Source organism: Vicugna pacos, chromosome 18, assembly GCF_048564905.1.
Source record: "Vicugna pacos chromosome 18, VicPac4, whole genome shotgun sequence".
NCBI classification, from domain to species: Eukaryota; Metazoa; Chordata; class Mammalia; order Artiodactyla; family Camelidae; genus Vicugna; species Vicugna pacos.
This window is the reverse complement of record NC_133004.1, coordinates 40341396-40357799: the sequence shown is the minus strand read 5'-3', so window position 1 is coordinate 40357799 and position 16404 is coordinate 40341396. Positions and strand designations below refer to the sequence as shown.

General features: G+C 54.0%; 1 long non-coding RNA gene across 5 annotated transcripts in view; it reads right to left on the bottom strand.

Annotated features, from left to right (window-relative positions):
- The window catches only part of LOC116284202 (uncharacterized), a 47263-nt gene extending 34879 nt beyond the window's left edge, over positions 1–12384 (bottom strand). For 3 of the 5 annotated variants that reach the window (XR_012061280.1, XR_012061282.1, XR_012061284.1), the window contains exons 1-5: positions 12134–12384; positions 6778–7149; positions 6482–6662; positions 6198–6322; positions 4905–5061 (exon numbers count right to left, since the gene is read on the bottom strand). This is a non-coding gene — a long non-coding RNA (uncharacterized lncRNA). Of the gene's footprint in view, positions 1–4904; positions 5062–6197; positions 6323–6481; positions 6663–6777; positions 7150–8905; positions 9103–12133 lie in introns of all 5 variants that reach the window. The other 2 variants (XR_012061281.1, XR_012061283.1) reach the window with 2 other exon arrangements.
- Positions 12385–16404: the final 4020 nt, after the last annotated feature.

Here is a 16404-nt window from a genome sequence, read left to right as displayed (position 1 = left end):
TACATTAGAATATTAATCAGCAATAAAAAGAAAGGATGTACTGACAGGTGACCACATGGATAAACCTTGTGAACATGAGGCTCTGTGAAAGCAGCCAGCCACAGAGGACCACATACGGTGTGATTCCATTTATGAAATGTCCAGAAAAAGCAAATTTATAGAGACCAAATGAAGATTAGTGGTTGCCAGGGAATGGGGCGTGCCTGCTAATGGGGACAGGGTTTCTTTTGGGGGGGACTGATGAAAATGTTTTAAAATTGTGGTGATGGTGGGGGGAGGTTATAGGGCAAGTGGGAGAGAGCATGTTTAGCATTCATGAGGTCCTGGGTCCAATCCCCAGTACTTCCTCTAAAAACAAATAAACCTAATTACCTCCTTCTCCCCACCCCCTAAAAAAAACTAAAAAAAAAAAAAATTGTGGTGATGGTGGCATGACTCCGTGAATATATTAAACCATTAAACTGCACACCTTAAACGGGTGGATTGAGAGGTCTGTAAACTGTATCTCAGTAAAGCTGTTAGTTACACACACATACACTCACACACAAAAGCAACAACCCTCTCAGAGCCTCCTAAGAGTAGGTGGCCGCCCCGCCCCGCCCAGCTCAGCCAGCCTGGGCCCCTGCCTCCGGGCCCTGCACTTTGCTAGCAGAGGTGCTTGCTCCCGACAAGCCAAGCAGAAACACGGCATCCTCTCAGGCCCCGTCAACCCAGCGCCAGCTTGTTGGAGTTTCCCGTGATTCAGACCAGGGAGCTCCACAGCTGCATTTTGACCATCAATCCCTCTACTCCCCAGTGTAATCTCCTGAGCCAGACTGTGGTTTTGCGACTTGAAGTCCAAGGCCATGAATCAACATCATCTACTTATCAAGACCAAAGACTGCGGTCACAGTCCGCATAGAAGGAACAGCTCGCCTTGCTCAGCGCCTTCATGCCAGAGGGCGAGGCCGCACCCCGGTCGGTGCCCAGGGAACCTGCTGGACCAACCCACACGTGGCCCGGGGCCATACCTTTCCCAAAGCCATCACGGCTGTGCCGCTTGGAACCTGGCAGTCTGATTCCCCACATACTGGTTCAGTGGCTCCTGGTGGGTTAGCCGGGCCGGGCCGGGCCGGGCCGGGCCCGTGCTGGGCTCTCCGGCTCTGGCTGGCTCGCTCTCATTTACACTATGTTATACCACCCAGCACCATGGGGGCTGGGCGAAGTTGGTTAAAAAGTACAAACTCCCAGCTATAAAATAAATCAGTCCTGGGGACGTAAGGTACAGCATGGGGCCTCTAGTTAACAAGACTGTATTGTCTATTTGAGAGATGCTGAGAGAGTAGATCTGAAAAGTTTTCATTCCAAGGGGGAAAAGAATGTCTGTAACTATGTGGCGATGGATGTTAACTAGACTTACTGTGGTGATCATTTTGCAGTGTATACAAATATCAAATCACTATGTTATACACCTGAATCTAATGTTACATGTCAATTAAATCTAAAATAAACAAGAAACAACAAGCAAAGGAAAAAAACACAACTCAAATCAGGGCCCCTTCCTTTGGTTAAAGCCCTTTGAAGCCTTCCCAGGATAAAGACAGGGCTCCTGACCCTGGCCTGATGTGACTTCTGAGAGCCCTGTGCACTCGGGGACTTGCCAGCTCTTGGCCACCATGGTCCCCTTCACTCCCAACCACATTGGCCTTATTTCTGTTCCTCCAAGTCCCTTGTCCCCACTCACCTCCAGCCCCCGAGACAACCTAGTTAATTAGTTCACTCTGTCTTGAGATCTCTGCTAAAACTCATCCTTCAAGGAAGCCTTTCTTGCTGCCCCAGGGCCTTTGCACGCCTCTTTTGGGCACCAGTCAGTGTGCTAATGTTGGTGAGATTATTGAATTAATGTCTGTCTCCCCCTCCAGGCTGTGCATGCCCTGAGGGCAGAGGCCTGTTTGCTTCACTCACGCTGACACCCACCGTAGCTGGCCCAGAGCCCGGCACACAGCAGACATTCAGAAAGCCTTGTAGACAGAACAAAAGAATGTCATTCTGAGGTCTCCATGAAGCCCATTCTCATGTTTAGCTTCCTGAATCTTCCCATTCTTCCAAAACATAAATCAGATCACAGCTCTACTGTGATTGGGAGAGGCCCCTGGAGGGTGAAAAGCAGAGAAAGGCCTTGCCTTGTGACCTGCCACTTCCACCTCTTTGTGCCCTTTGACCTCTCCAAGTTCATTTCCATCTCAACCTGGGGCCAAATCAAGCACAAAGAGGAGCCAGCACTGAGCGCAAGAAGAGTCACTTGCCAGCTGCCCAGGGGCCAGCACCTCTGTGAGGCAGAAGGAGGTGGGAGGGTGGGCGCTGGCCATCCCATTGCAAAGGGATGTTTTCTCACTGATACTGTTTAGAGTTGCCAACAGACGGCGAGAATGAAGAGCGGGTGGACTCCGAGTCCATTTTATCATTCTTATGAAATTCTCTAGAGATGATTTGCCCCCTTTCCACGGCACCCATGCCCCCTACTTAGCACATCACTGCTCTGCAGGACGGTGTCCCCTGTTCATTCCCTTCTCAGTCAGCTGTGAAGAGCCTGGGGCTACCTGATATGGGATGAGGCAGACACAGGCATGAATTTTATGTCACCCCCACATGTCTGGGCAGGACAGTCATTTCCTGCCAGGGAGGGGAGCAGGGACTCGGTGACGTGGTCACACTGCATGAATTCCAGCAGTCTTCACATGACAGGCTTTCTGGTTTGGGGCTTGGGAAGGGCTAGGCCATCCCCGTAGGATCTGGTGGCTTCTTCTGATAAGTATGGGCATTCTGGATCCTTCTTCAGAGCCCCAGGAGAAGCTGGGAGGAGGCTGGGGGGTGCTGATGGAGCAGGAGCGGGGGACGAGAGCAAAACAGGAAGAGCCTCTGAACACTCTTCCCGGCTGTTCCCTCGGCCGGGCACTCCCCTTGCCCCTGACCTATACTATCTCACCCACACATCAGGGGAGGCCAAGTTCTCTGCATTTTTTGGATGAGTAAACTGGGGCAAAGTTATGGCCAATGGGGAGCGGCCTGGTCAGACTCCAGGGAGGGGGCGGGGGTGAGGTCTGTGCCTTTTCCCCTGTCACTCCATTGGGCCTTCCTAAGCCTCTGTCCCCCCACAACGGGGAGGGAATAAGTGTTAGCAAGAAGAAGAGGCAGGATCGAGGCCCTGATCTCAGAAAGGATCACACCAGAGCCTGCTTAATCGCTCATCGGGCAGTGGATTGTAAAATTTCGACAGAAACACGAGGGAAGGAAATCTTGGCCAAGTGGGTAGAGAAACTTTGGCCAGGAAAACAGACTTCTGTTCCAGTTTCCACATGGGGATTCAAGACAGATTTGGCTACTCACATCCAGCCCTTGTTAGGGGCCTGCCACTGGCCCAGGCATCAGCAACCACGTTTTGATTCATTTTGATTCACCACAATCCTTTGGGGGTGGACCAATTATTCCTGCTTTACAGATGAGAGAACTGAGTCTCAGAGAAAAGCAGTTACTTGTGTAAGGAAGCCAAGCTCTCTGCCTTCTAGCCCAGGGCTGTTTTTCGGGAAACTTGAACCCTGACCTCCCCTGCCCACCTGCATCCTCCTCATTGGCTCCCTATACACACACACACACACAAACACACACACACACACACATACACACACACACACACACACACACACACCTCGAGTCTTCCCCCTTTCCATCTCATCCACCTGCCTGCCTGCATCTGGCTTCTGCCCGAGGAACTCCAGGACCTCCCCAGCCCCATCCCTGAGTATTTTGTAAAAAGGAAGCAGTCCAGAACTTTGGGTCCAACATGAAGGACATTAGTAGGTGTTAGGAAGAATACTCCAGTGTGAAATGAATTCCTGCCATCTCCCTGGCACTCTGGGAACTGTCATTTTACCATCTGACAATCCCACAGCTAATAAATCCAAGAGGGTGGCCGGGGCTGGAATGACCAAAACAGGGCTGGGGCCGGATCTACACGGAGCCACCAAGGCACTGGAGGGAACTGCATTGACCACCAGCCTCTCCTCTTTATCTCTAGCTTCCTGAGCCTTCTAAGTCGGAGGCCTTGCTCTCCCAGGTAACCATAGAACCTGGGACAGCCCCAGGAGGGGACGCCCTCGTAGCCCGGGCTAGGGGTCCCCGTCGTGATGGAGTGCCAGGGCTTCTGGATGGACAGACCGACTTGAGGGTCTCCGCCAGAGTGTACTTCCCCAACGAAGTCTCTCCTGAATCGTCCTCCCAGCCGACCCCCCACCCCATCCCTTCTCACTATCAGCTCCCCTAAATCCGTGAGGCAGGGATTTCGGCCCACAGAGTGGAAGAGACTTGTCCAGAAGCTCACTTTGAGCCCCCTCCCTGTCTAAGCCCCAGCTGTTGGGCCTGCACCTCGAGGGCACGTCTATAATCTGACTTCTCAAGTGGGCGCGCGGATTCCATCCGGCTGCCCATGCAGAATCCACGCTCTGGAAGACAAGGCCTGGGGCTGCCCTGATTTATGTATGCCGCAATGCCAGCTCAACATCAGGCTGGGGAGGGAGAGGAGAAAGTGGGGAGAGGAGGAAAGGAAGGATCTGGAACGAGGCAAGTGGCATCATTCAGGACGGGGCATTGTACTGAGAGGGCCACCGAAACAGCGGAAACCAGCCGTTCAGCAGACATTCACTGAGACCTTCCACAGCTCAGTGCTGCTCTAGACGCCGAAGTTACCACAGGGAGCAGTGCGACGCCTCTTCTCCTGGTGCTTACATGCCAGTAGGACATCCCAACAGGGCAGCAGTTAGGACTCTGTGGCCCCAAGTGACAGAAACCCAAATGGAATAAGCGTAAGCAAAAATGGGGAATCTTGACTCCAGAGACCCAAGTGCAGGTCAGGCGGGGGAGGTGCTGACCTTCAGGCCCACTGGAGGGGGGCCGCCTGCCGCAGCTCTGCCGCTTGTCTCTGCGTCTGTCGATGGACCAGCCTCCATTGCTCCCACTGCAGACCCCTCTCTCCACAGGGCAGGGGACTTGGCCACTGACCGCTTCAGTCTCACTTCCAGAAGCTCCCTGACCAGGATACAAAAAGGGTTTTGCTCTCTCTGTTCCGGGTCTTAAAGCCCCAGAGAAGGGCTGTGATAAGCCGAGACAGTATCATGTGACCACCCCGCGGGCCAGTCACAATGGCCAGAGAATTGGGTCTGGTGGAAGCCAGGGCAGACAGAAGCACCCATGTCTACTACCGTGGATATGATTCAGTTTGCTCCTCCTGGCAGCTCTGGAAAGGAGGGTGTCTCAGTCCATTCGGGCTGCATCACAAAAATACCATAGACAGAGTGGCTTATGAAAAGCAGAAACATATTCTTCACAGCTCTGGAGGCTGGGAAGTCTAAAAGCAAAGTGCTGGCAGAGTCCGGTGAGGACCTGCTTCCTGGTTCATAGACAGCCCTCTTTCCCATCCTCATACGGGGAGGGAGCAAGGGAGCTCTCTGGGGCCTCTTTTATGAGGGCACTAATCCCATTCCTGAGGGATCCACCCTCACGACCTAATTCACCTTCCAAAGGCCCCATCTCCAAGTGCCAACAGATGAATTCAGGGGAGGGGACATAAACATTCAGATCAGAGCAGAGGACAAGAAGAAAGGGTAAACATTGGGGCCCCCATTTTCTGAGAAACTGAGGCCTCGAGAGCTCTCTTCCATTAGGACACAGCTAAGTGGAGCCTGGGGCTGCCTCCAACCCTGCCCCCACCGCAGCCAGGCCTCGGCTTCCTGGCACCCAAGGGAACCTCACCTGGGGCGTAACTCCTGCTGCAACAGAAGTGAGAGAAGGGAAAGGGGGTTTCAAATATGTTTTGAGACATTTCACCGAGATCGAAATGGCATTTTCTAGCACATATCTCAGCACAAACGCGTGCAGGGGGAGGGAGGGAGGAGGCCTCACTCACATCCCCATCTTAGAGCCACGCTTGTTGCAGTTGGAAGGGGTTTCAGGCATAATTTCATCCACCCAGGCGGGAGGTCAGTGCATGCAAAGCTAGAAACAGGAGAATAACAGCTACTATTAATCAGGTGCTGGACACTCTCCATACACTGGGGGAGCACTGGTTGCCCCGCCCTGTAGTTTCCATGGAGGGTCGGGAGTCCCCACGTCACTGCCTGCTCCCCATCCCACTTCCGTCTCCCCAGGGAGGAGAATGGACTCACCTGATTGGTACCTTTGGGAGAAGGAAGTGATCCTATGCCGCCGACTCCCTTCTGGGCATGCTCCATTCCCACCAGCCACCCGCGGGGAGGGTCCAATTTCTGCAAGTCTCTCTGTCAGTTGCGTTCTGGATTTAGGAGAGAAAGGATTTGTATTTGTTGACCTCTTAAATCCTCAAGAATACGTACTGTTAGAATTATCCAACAATAACACAGTAAGGTGAGTATTATTATTACTATTCCCATTTTAAGGACAGGGACCTGGAGGCTAAATGACCTAAAACCACCTGGCTAGTCAGGAACAGAAGCAGGTGTGCCAGGCTCCACACAGCTGTGCCCTGGGCCTCTCTAGAACTCAGGCTTGATGACTTCCTGTCCAGTTCTCTCTCCGCAGCCCCCGTTCTCCTCTCCCAGAACAGAGCCCAGAGAAAGTCATCAGACGTCACCGCTACCTTCTAGAAGCTTGCACTGGAAAACAGACACACCGACAGAATTACCATCAGAAAGGACTGCACGAGACACTAGGTTCAACCCTGTATAAAAATAGGCTTCTAGCGACACACTTCGAGGTAACACTACCTACCTTACAGGGTTATCGTGTGAGCATTCAGTCATTAGAGTAAACACAGCCCCGTCCCTGTCCTCATGGAGCTTAGAGTCTGATGGGGCCGGAGACGCAACAACACAAACAGATCTGTCACAGAAGGCCTCGCGCTTGGAGCTCAGATTTCATCTGATGTCGAACTGAAAGTCACTAGAACGTTCTCAGCCAGGAGAAACGTGATCCGATTGACGCGTTTTAATTATTCCAGCTGCTGTGTGAAGAGTCAACGGAAGGTGGGGCTGGTGCCGTGGCCGCCACGGGTGTCCAGGCAACGGGTGATGGCAGCTGAGGCCGGGGTGGTGGCCGTGTAGATGGGGAGCAGCAGACAGGGCTTTATCTCGGAGCTGAAACCTATACAGTGTGATGTCAAGTTGGGGGAGGAAGGGGAGGACAGAGAGGTGTCAGATTCCCAAGTTTCTGGCCTGCGCCACTCAGTGGAGGGGGGTGATATTTCTAGAGAGGTGAGTTTGGGACATGGGGAGCTGGGCACGCCCAGGAAGACAGCCAGGAGGAGGTGGTGGGGCGGCAAGCTGCATGAATCTGGTGCTTCGGGGTGAGTGCCAGTAGACAAGAGGGTGAATGCATGACCGAAGGGACAGACGGGGGGACAGATGGGCCAGTGGGTGTCGTTGCGAGAGCCTGAGGAGGGGCCTGCAGTCCTTGGAGCTCTTCAGAGGATCTGGGAAGTGAGACTCTCCACCTAGGGACACCTGGATGCCCTGTCCCTCCTCCTGCATCCCGCTCCTCCTCTTCACAGGTCTAGGAGAACTCTGGGGCCACTGAAGACTTGCATCTAACGTGCACATTCCCGCAGTTTCAGGGAGAGAAGAGGCACTGGTGCGAGGAAGGGGGATGCAGGCAGCGTGGGGCATCCTCTAGGGAGGAGGGGGAGAGGGGAGGGGCATGGAGGCGTGGCCTCAAGGCCCTTTCCTCAGTGTGTTTGCACAGCTGTCCAGCCGAGCTGGGCAGAGTGAGCCACTGGCCGCACTGCACTTACTCCGCCCCCGGGGGTGGGCAGCTTGCAGTAAGGTAGGGAACTCGGTGACCGAGTCCTGGCCCTGAGGACTCTCGTCCTCTCTCCCTCCTCCCCTGCTTCTCTGAGCCCCGTGGACAGCCCTCCCTGTGCCTAGAACGCCCTCTCCTCCCAGCCACCTCACATGGCCTAGATTCCTTTCCCCTCTTTTCTTTGACTTTTCCACCTGAATGCAAGGCCCCCCATCACAGCCTGTATGAGAGACCCATTTCCGGTCCCCACACCAGATGGTGAGCAGCTGAGGACACATCCCGGGCAGCCCTGGCGTCTTTCCAGCCTTTCACCTTGCAGACACTAGGTGCTGAATCAATGTTTAGGGCATTGCACTAAAAGTGCTTGATTCATATTTCTCGAGCTATGTTTAAGGTCTCTCTCTCTCTCTGAGATGATGGTGTCCAGGCTGAGGGCCTCGAGAGAGAGATTTGCCCCAGCTCTGAATGGTTGAGAAATTTTTTTCTCACCAGATTCCAGGTCTGCAAAACGCAGCCCCGAGCCTGTCTCCAGGCCCCAGGCCTCACTGAGCCTGGGCGCTCACGGCTCGGCAAGCCCAGTCTAGCCTCTTGACGTGCACCGTCGCGGTGAGTCCTCGAAACACCCCCATGATGTGGGCGTGGCTTGGGGGTACATTCGGAAGGGTCAGGGGACTCGGGAAGGTCAGTGACTTCCCAAGGAAACTCAGCAACCTCACGGGGGTGCCTGTCTAGCCTCAAGGTCTCTGCTTCTTGTCATTTTGCCTCCTGACTTGGGAGTGACCATGTGGAGGGACCTGGGCAGGAACCAGAGGATCATGGGAGGAAATCTCATGACCTGGGGACTCCGCTTCCCAGCCCCACCCCCTGCAGGTGCACAGAGACTTCCTGTCTGTGACTCCGCATCGACGCGCCAAAGGCACAGTGTCTCTGGCCTGGGACAGAGAGACGCAGCCCTCACATCAATGCCACCAACGGTTTACCCACTTGGCTTCCTGTTAGGTTTTTTTCTTCCTTCCCCACAGTGGAGTCTCTTATCTTAAACTTCTTAGGGGGTTTTGTGCTGGCTGTTTACCATTCGGTGACAGTTAATGTCAGAACCAACCTCTTGGGAAAAGTAACGTGCAGCCAAGCAAAGCCCTCAGTCATCTGCATCACCACAGGGTCCACACGGTCAAGGACCAAAGCGCCGTCCCGCTGCCCCACTGTGTCAGGCTCCATCTTCCACACAGGGCTGACTTAGGTGAGTGGAAGTGAGTTGGTTTGCCCTGAGTTCCTCCAATTGCAGGCAGGAGCAGGGAGCTGCAAACAAAATAATCCACCAAATGGATAACCGAGAGGCAGCCAGGTCTGCTGGGCCCAGGGGCTCACTTTGGTCCGCGAATTAGGAGTTCCGCATTATTTGTGACTAATGCAAAGTGAAAGAATCTGCTGTAGAAACCGGCTCTTCCTCCTCTTTCTGCTTCCTAGCACTCCTCAGGCAAAGACCTCCGGATGCCCGGTGGTGTGAGCTCCATCTGAACCTGTGGCCCAGTTCTAATAACTGTCCTCCACCCTCCTGGGGCCCCCAGGGTATAGCCCAGCCTCCAGCCCTGGGCCCCACATCATCTGGGCCCCACCTTGTCCTTGTCAATCTGCCCAGAACCCTTGTCCTTGTCAATCTGCCCAGAACCCATGGCAGTCTGGGGCCAAGACCACACCTGGCCATCCGCATTCCTCCCAGACCCCAGAGCCTGTCCTCAGCATCACTCGGTGCTGCCAGGCTGCCCGCAACCTCCTGCCACCTGCTCCTGTCCCCAGATGCCCACCCACCTGAGGTGCACCTACCTCCTGACCAAATGTTACTCTGCCTCTCACCCTAGGAGGGCTAGGGTCTGGACTCCTGATCACCTGTAGCCAAGTCAGCTCTCAGGCCCCCTGAATATCCCTCTGGGCCTGTCCAAGGTCCGTGTTCAACACCGACCCAGATCAGACCAATCCTCCGAACCTGTACAGTGTCTGGGCCAGGTAAGGAACAGGTGCAATCGGCAGGAGGAAAGTGTAGCTCAGTGGTAGAGCACATGCTTAGCATGCACAAGGTCCTGGGTACAATCCCCAGCACCTCCATTAAAATAATAAATAAATAAATCTAATTACCTCCCCCTCAAAAAACAAACAAAAAATCAAAATCAAAAAAACCCAAAAATCAAAAGAAAAGGAACAGATGTGGAACAGATGTGATAAATGAGCAGAGAGGGAGAGCTAAGCTGGATTCAATCGGGAGAAATTCTCCCACAGTAAGCAGAGATAAAGGCAAGGCCTAGGGCTGGGTTGGCCAAACTCTGACCAGGGATGGCAAAAGAGATTCTCTCACCTGTTACCTGGAAACAGATTCCCACAGCCAAGTGGGGCTCATGGGGCCAGACCTTGGCACCCCTAACTTTAGTTCAGATGCAACCAAAACTCAGGGGAACGACCCAGCTGGAATCCCGACAGCCTCAGTAACCCACTAGGCTGAACTCCGGGATCCAAAATAGAAGTCAGTGTTGGAGAGGGTCATGGAATCGCTCGGATGCTGCTACCCAGGATCATGACCACGTAGAAGGTGAGTGGAAAAGCGACAGTTGAGGAGGGCAGAGCTGGACGAGAGCCCCAGGTGGCAGTCCTTGGTGCCTCTGCTGCCTGGCTGCACCCCCTACCCTGACCCCAGCCAGGCAGTGCAGCGCTGCCCCGGAAGGTGCCTGAGGGAGGAGAGAAAAAGCCAAGGGAAGGAGACAGACAGCTGAAAGTGCCGAGACCAGTATTCACAAACCAGGGACCGCGTGTGCCAGAGCCGTGTGTAAAATGGGGACACCGAGGTGCCAGGAGTACAAGGAAAACTGACTTGTGTGAAAGTCTCTGAGGTCACTCATCCATTTTCCCATTCGCCCCTTCAACAGATATTAATTGAGCATCTTCAGGTGTGTAGTCCAGAGCAGAGATTAGAGCACAGACTCGGGCCAAACGGCCTGAGTTCAAATTCTTTCTCTACCTTTTTATCTCCCCAATTTTCTTTTGTTGGAAAATACACATAACAAAATTTTCATTTCCATCTTCACCATTTTTTGGGGTGATTGGGGGGAATTAGGTTTATTTATTTATTTTTAAAATTAGGTTTATTTATTTTTTAAATTAGATTTATTTATTTTTTAATGGAGGGACTGGGTATTGAACCCAGCACCTCACACATGCTAAGCACACGCTCTGCCACTGAGTTATACCCTGCCTCCACCCCATCTTCACTATTTTTAAATGAGCACGTGAACACAGGCTGTGCAAAGGGACTGTGTACTTCTGGTTCCACCTGACAATAGCTTTCCAGTGTTTTCTGTCTCCTGGTGGGCAAAGGCGAGGAAGAACAGAATATTGTAGATAGAAGTCCTGGGCCTTGGGATTGTCGCAGCTGTGCCTCTCTTGGGCAAGTGAGGATAGTGTGTGTGTGTGTGTGTGCCCTCCCAGGCACAGTGGGGTCCAGGGGGAAGAGTCCCTGCACTTCACTCCTGCATCTCTCCAGCCTCCCCTCTAACTTTGAAAAGCTCAGAGGCCCTTTGGGAAGCCTGAGGCAGCCTGAAGTCCACTTTTGCTTGGGAGGCAGGACTGGGCCCTGGGATGTGAGGCTGGGGAAGTTTGGGCCACCTTCAAAGTGATGAGGGGGCGGGGGGAGGGCTGGACCCCATGCTGACCACTCTAGGAAGGAAATCCCCAGGAGGGAGGTGGACAGGTGATGGGGATCAGGGCAAAGGGAATTTGGGGGAGACAGGGGATGTCAAGGGGGCCGAGGGAGGGGGTGTGTGAATAAAGACCCAAGAGGTGAGAATGACTAGAAAAGAGAAGGTTGAAGGGGCAGGGTCACCTCCCCCACCTCGCACTCCTCTGCATGGGCAAAGCGGTGACTGCTCTGGAAGGTGGGTTTGGTCTCGCTCAGGAGACAAATGCTCACTTAGAAGACGTCATGGGCTCTGGAATGTTGAGAGAGGGCTGGGAATGCAATGACAGGAGCCTGTCAACCCGCAGGACAAGAGGAGGGCCCCGCCCAGTCCCCACCCAGGGGCAAGTCCCTCTCCTTTCCAGGGACACTTACAGAATCACAAGTGACCAGATGGGACTCTTAGGATGTTCCCACTGGAAGGGCACTTAAAATGCGGCCATTTCATTGCATAGATGGGAAACTGAGGCTCAGAGAGGTGGTCTCAGCTCTACCCCCACCCCCTACCCCCACCCCCATCCCCACCCCGCACGCGTCCTGCTCCGCCCGCGCCGGCAGGTCCCCTAAGGGAAGCCCTCTTAAAGAGTTTTTCCTTTCGCGTGAACTCACCGCCTCCTTGCAACCGCGCGGTCTCAAAGGTGAACATCACATAAATGCGTTACAGATGTGCTTCCTTCCATTTTTGGCTACCGCGGCGCGGCGCGGCGCGCCAGGAGCGGAGGCGGCCACCGCGCAATCCAGGCCACGTTTTCCCTCCAGCCCGCCAACTTTTTCAAGCTATAGTTATTTGATAATGATTTTTTTTTTAAACCTCTCCCAATAATTGTTATCCTCCCAGCCCGGTGCAGCTCAGGTGATGGGCACAGACTGCAGCCTCCGCCACCTCCTCCGGATGCAGGGCTACCGCCCTGAGTGAGAAACCTCCGCCCTTTGCGGGCGCCTTCTGCAAAGCCAAGGTGGAGGTCCGTGCCTGGCCCAGCTCACCGGGCAGGACGACTGCCAGCTACCCCCCATAAGGCCTCTGGGTGAGCCCCCACCTAAGACCACCTCCCCCAAAGCCCACTCTCCAAGGGCCACAGCTGTCTGATGGATGACTGGAGAGGGTGTGCTGGATCCAGAGTTCCATACTGCATTTATTAGACACCCACTGTATTCACAGTCCCTGAGCAAAGCACTGGCCTCAAAAAATGAGCAAGAACAGCTTTTGCCCTCAGGGTTTCCCATCTAGCAGAGACTGGGGCCACACACTCCTTATTTGGGAAGATGAGAAGGGCTTCTAGGGTGGGATTCCAGACAGAAGCAGCTCAAAGTGGCAGCACTGGATAGGAAGGGCTTGGCCCATGGCAAGGACAACTGACAGAGCTCTCCCCCACCTCCATCATCTTCATCCCTCCCTCTGGCCCCTGCAAAGGGTCACTACCAGCCTGGAGGAAGGCCTCGCCAGAGCCTCTTCTGAGGAGCTACAGGGCTCAGAAAATTGGGGGTAGGTAGAGTTCGGGCCCAGGCTCTCTGAGCCCCCCAAGCAGATGACTGAGATGCCCCCAAGAGAAGCCCCTGCTTTGCGTTAGCCCCCCAAAGGGAGGAGCTGGCTATGGAGGGCGCGGCTGAGTACCTGCTCCCCACCACCACCATGCCCGAGGATCACGTGTGTTTTTGATGCTCAACCACAGTGGTTTGGGCAGAGCCCTTGGCAGAGTTAATAAATTCACACCCAGCTTTGCGACACCCTCAGAAAGTCAAAGATATTTCTTTAATCCTGAATTAATGTTAATTTTTGAATTAATACATTTGAGGTAGAATTTGGGCTGCTGGCAACAGCAGGTGACAGAGAAGGAGGTGAAAGGTTAGGAAGGCAGAGAGGCAGGGTTGGGGGTGCTGGGAAGAAAGGGGTGCCAGCTGAGGGGCTGCCTCTCCAGAAAGGAGTGTCCTTGGGCAAAAGCAGATCTTTCTACCCCCTCCACTCCCCTCACTACTGGCTCTTACACAAGCCCCCCAACCCCCCAAAGCATGGGGCCCACCGCTCCCCGCAACCCAATGGCCCGGCTCAGAGACAAAATGTGCTCAAGGGATACCAGTCAATCCCAGTGAATCCAGGGACTGCTGGGGAGCAGTATGGGAGGCATGGCAGCAGCCCCAGTGCCCAGAGAGGATTTCCTGGATGGCTCCAACTTGCTAACTGATAGTGGTTCCTCATCTTTAACTGGATAAAACCAACCTCTTAGTGTGGCTCCATGGGCCCCCCCTTCCATCTATCCCCTGGACCTGCCCCAGCTCTGGCCTCGGCCTGGTCTATGCGGTAGAGATGATACATTCCCTGCCCCAGAGTCACTCTGGGTTCAGGGAAAGCCACAGAGGTATAAAAGCAGATTATCCCCCGAGTGACACCTCCTGCCCAGACACACATCCACCACCAGGCACCTGGAACTCTAGCTACTTGGAGCCACTGCCAACCCTAACACCCACAGTGTCGAATTTTCTCAGACCCTTCTGTGGAATGCCCACCCTCCTCATGTACTCATTCCCCTTTACTGCCCAGTCTCCACTCAGCCAGTGCCAGGCAACATCCAAGTGTTTGCAAAGGGCACCAGCAGAACCAGAAAGTTTCGTTGACAAGCTCATCCAAATTTTCAAATCAGAAAATCAAGAAAGGGCTCTTTCATTTTTCGCATATGTTTAAGTTTTGTGATTTAGGGCTTACTATCCTTTTCTATTTTTAATTCTTTATGCACGAGGCACAGCATCTGCCCAGTAGGGCACTTGTATAAGGTCCAGGATCAGGACTGCCTCCTCCAGGAAGCCTTCCGGGCTCCCCAGGTTAGGTCAGGTTCCTTCTGCCATGCTCCCACAGCTCCCACTTCCACCACTGCCACCCCAGCACACAGTCTGTTTGTCCATCCCTCTCCCTCAGCGTGAGTCCCTGGGAACAAGAAGTAGTGTCTTATTCCTCCTTGTATCCCCAACAGTGCGAAGAAGCTGTTGGGGGCTGCTTGGGACAACCGAGTGCCAGCCTAAGTGATTTCCTTCCTGCTCCAGCTTGTGCCCCTGAGTCTTACTGGGATAAGGGGTGCCTAGCTGGCAAGCCTACCAACTCCCCTCTCCACACCCCCACTGGATGCTAGGACCCTCTTCGGAGCCTTGGAAAAAATCCTTCTCTTCCTGTCTCCCTGGGTCAGACCTTCACAGCGTCTCCCAGAGACGCCTCCCCTTCGGCCTGGAGGAGGGGGATCAGACACAGGGATGGAGTCCCCTTGTCTGCGAAGAGGCAGGATTTATCTCAGTTTGGGGAGGTCCAGGGCCCCGGAGCCCTAGATCATCATTAGTTCCATCAAAGAGGCGGCTACGATCTGAAGGGGCAAGATGCATCGTGTCCAAATTGGAAACAGCCTGGTGGGCTATAGGGCAGGAGCCGGGCGGGGAGAGGGCTCGGGCCGCCCCGGGGGAGCCTGGGACACTGGAGGAGTCCCACAGACAGTGCACAGGAAAGGGAGGAGGAGGAGGAGGGAAGAGAAAACATTCCACTCAGGCTACAGGGAAGAGAGCTGGGCGAGATGGAGCCGAGCCAAGTCTGCAAGTCAGTGGACCTCCCTAAGGAGGCGGGAAAAGGTTGAGGTGGGGAGGAAGCTATCCCACTCACAAGGCAGGGGCCTACTGTGCGCCTGGCCCTGGTGATGCACACCTGCGTGTGCTCTATCTCACCACCCATGGAAACAGAAAGCATTGCCTCTGCTTTACAGATAGGGAAACTGAGGCTGGGGAACGGGGACAACACCCGTGTGCCCAAGGTCACCTGGCAGATCTGGGGTTCCAGGCCAGGTGCCTCTGTCCCCCGAGCCTCACCACCTCCCTGAAAAAGCAGAGCAGAAGGATTATTGGGGTCATCAAGTTCTCCATCCTCCTCTCTCCATTAGCGGCCAGCACCGAGGCGGCGGTCTGATTTTGAACTCCAGGTTTAACATAGAGATAGAGAAACAAGACCAAAGTATCTTCTAAGGACCGAGGAGCAGATACTAGCGGACAGACGTGGGATGTAAATGACACATTTGACTACAAAGATAAAATTAAAAGATCTTTCCCACCCTACTGCTCTTCGCTGATGGCCACATTCTTTCTAGATGCCACCCCCCAACTCCAGAGATGTCCTCTAGGCCCTGCACCCCCACGGGCCTCCTGACATCTGACCCCCATGCTCCCCAACAAGCCCCTCTCTCCAGGGACGGAGAGGCGCTGAAGCCACAGTCTGGTACTAACCAGCTGTGGGCCTCCTGGGCGTGGCCCTGCCCCTCCCTGGGCTTCAGGGCCCGGCATGGGGGAGAGGGGCTGTGTCTTAGTGGGCGCTGCCTCCAGCCCCCCAAGGGGCCCCAAGAGGGAGCCCAAGGAGGACAGTGAAATGTCTGCAAGAGGAGGGGGTGGTGATTCTTTAATCGGACCTGGAGCCAGATAAATGCTCAGGCGAGGAAGCCGTCCTGCGGGAAGGGGTACAGGAATGAGTAGCACGTCTTCTGCCCCAGGGTGCTCCAGAGCGTTATAGGCAGACCTCGTTTTATTGCACTTCCACTTTATAGTGCTTCACAGATACTGCGTTTTTTTACAAATTGAAGTTTTAGGCAACCCCATGTCAAGCAAGTCTATGAGCACCATTTTTCCAACAACACTTGCTCACACGTGTCTGTGTGTCACATGTTGGTAAGTCTTGGCGTACTGCAAACCCTTCCACCAGCAAAAAGTTTGCAACTTCCTGAAGGCTCAGATGATGGTTAGCATCTTTTAGCAATCAAGTATTTTTTTAATTAATGTATGTCCATTTAAAAAAAAACATAATGCTAGGGCACACTTAATAGACCACAGTCTAGTGTGAACATAACTTTTATATGTACTGGAAA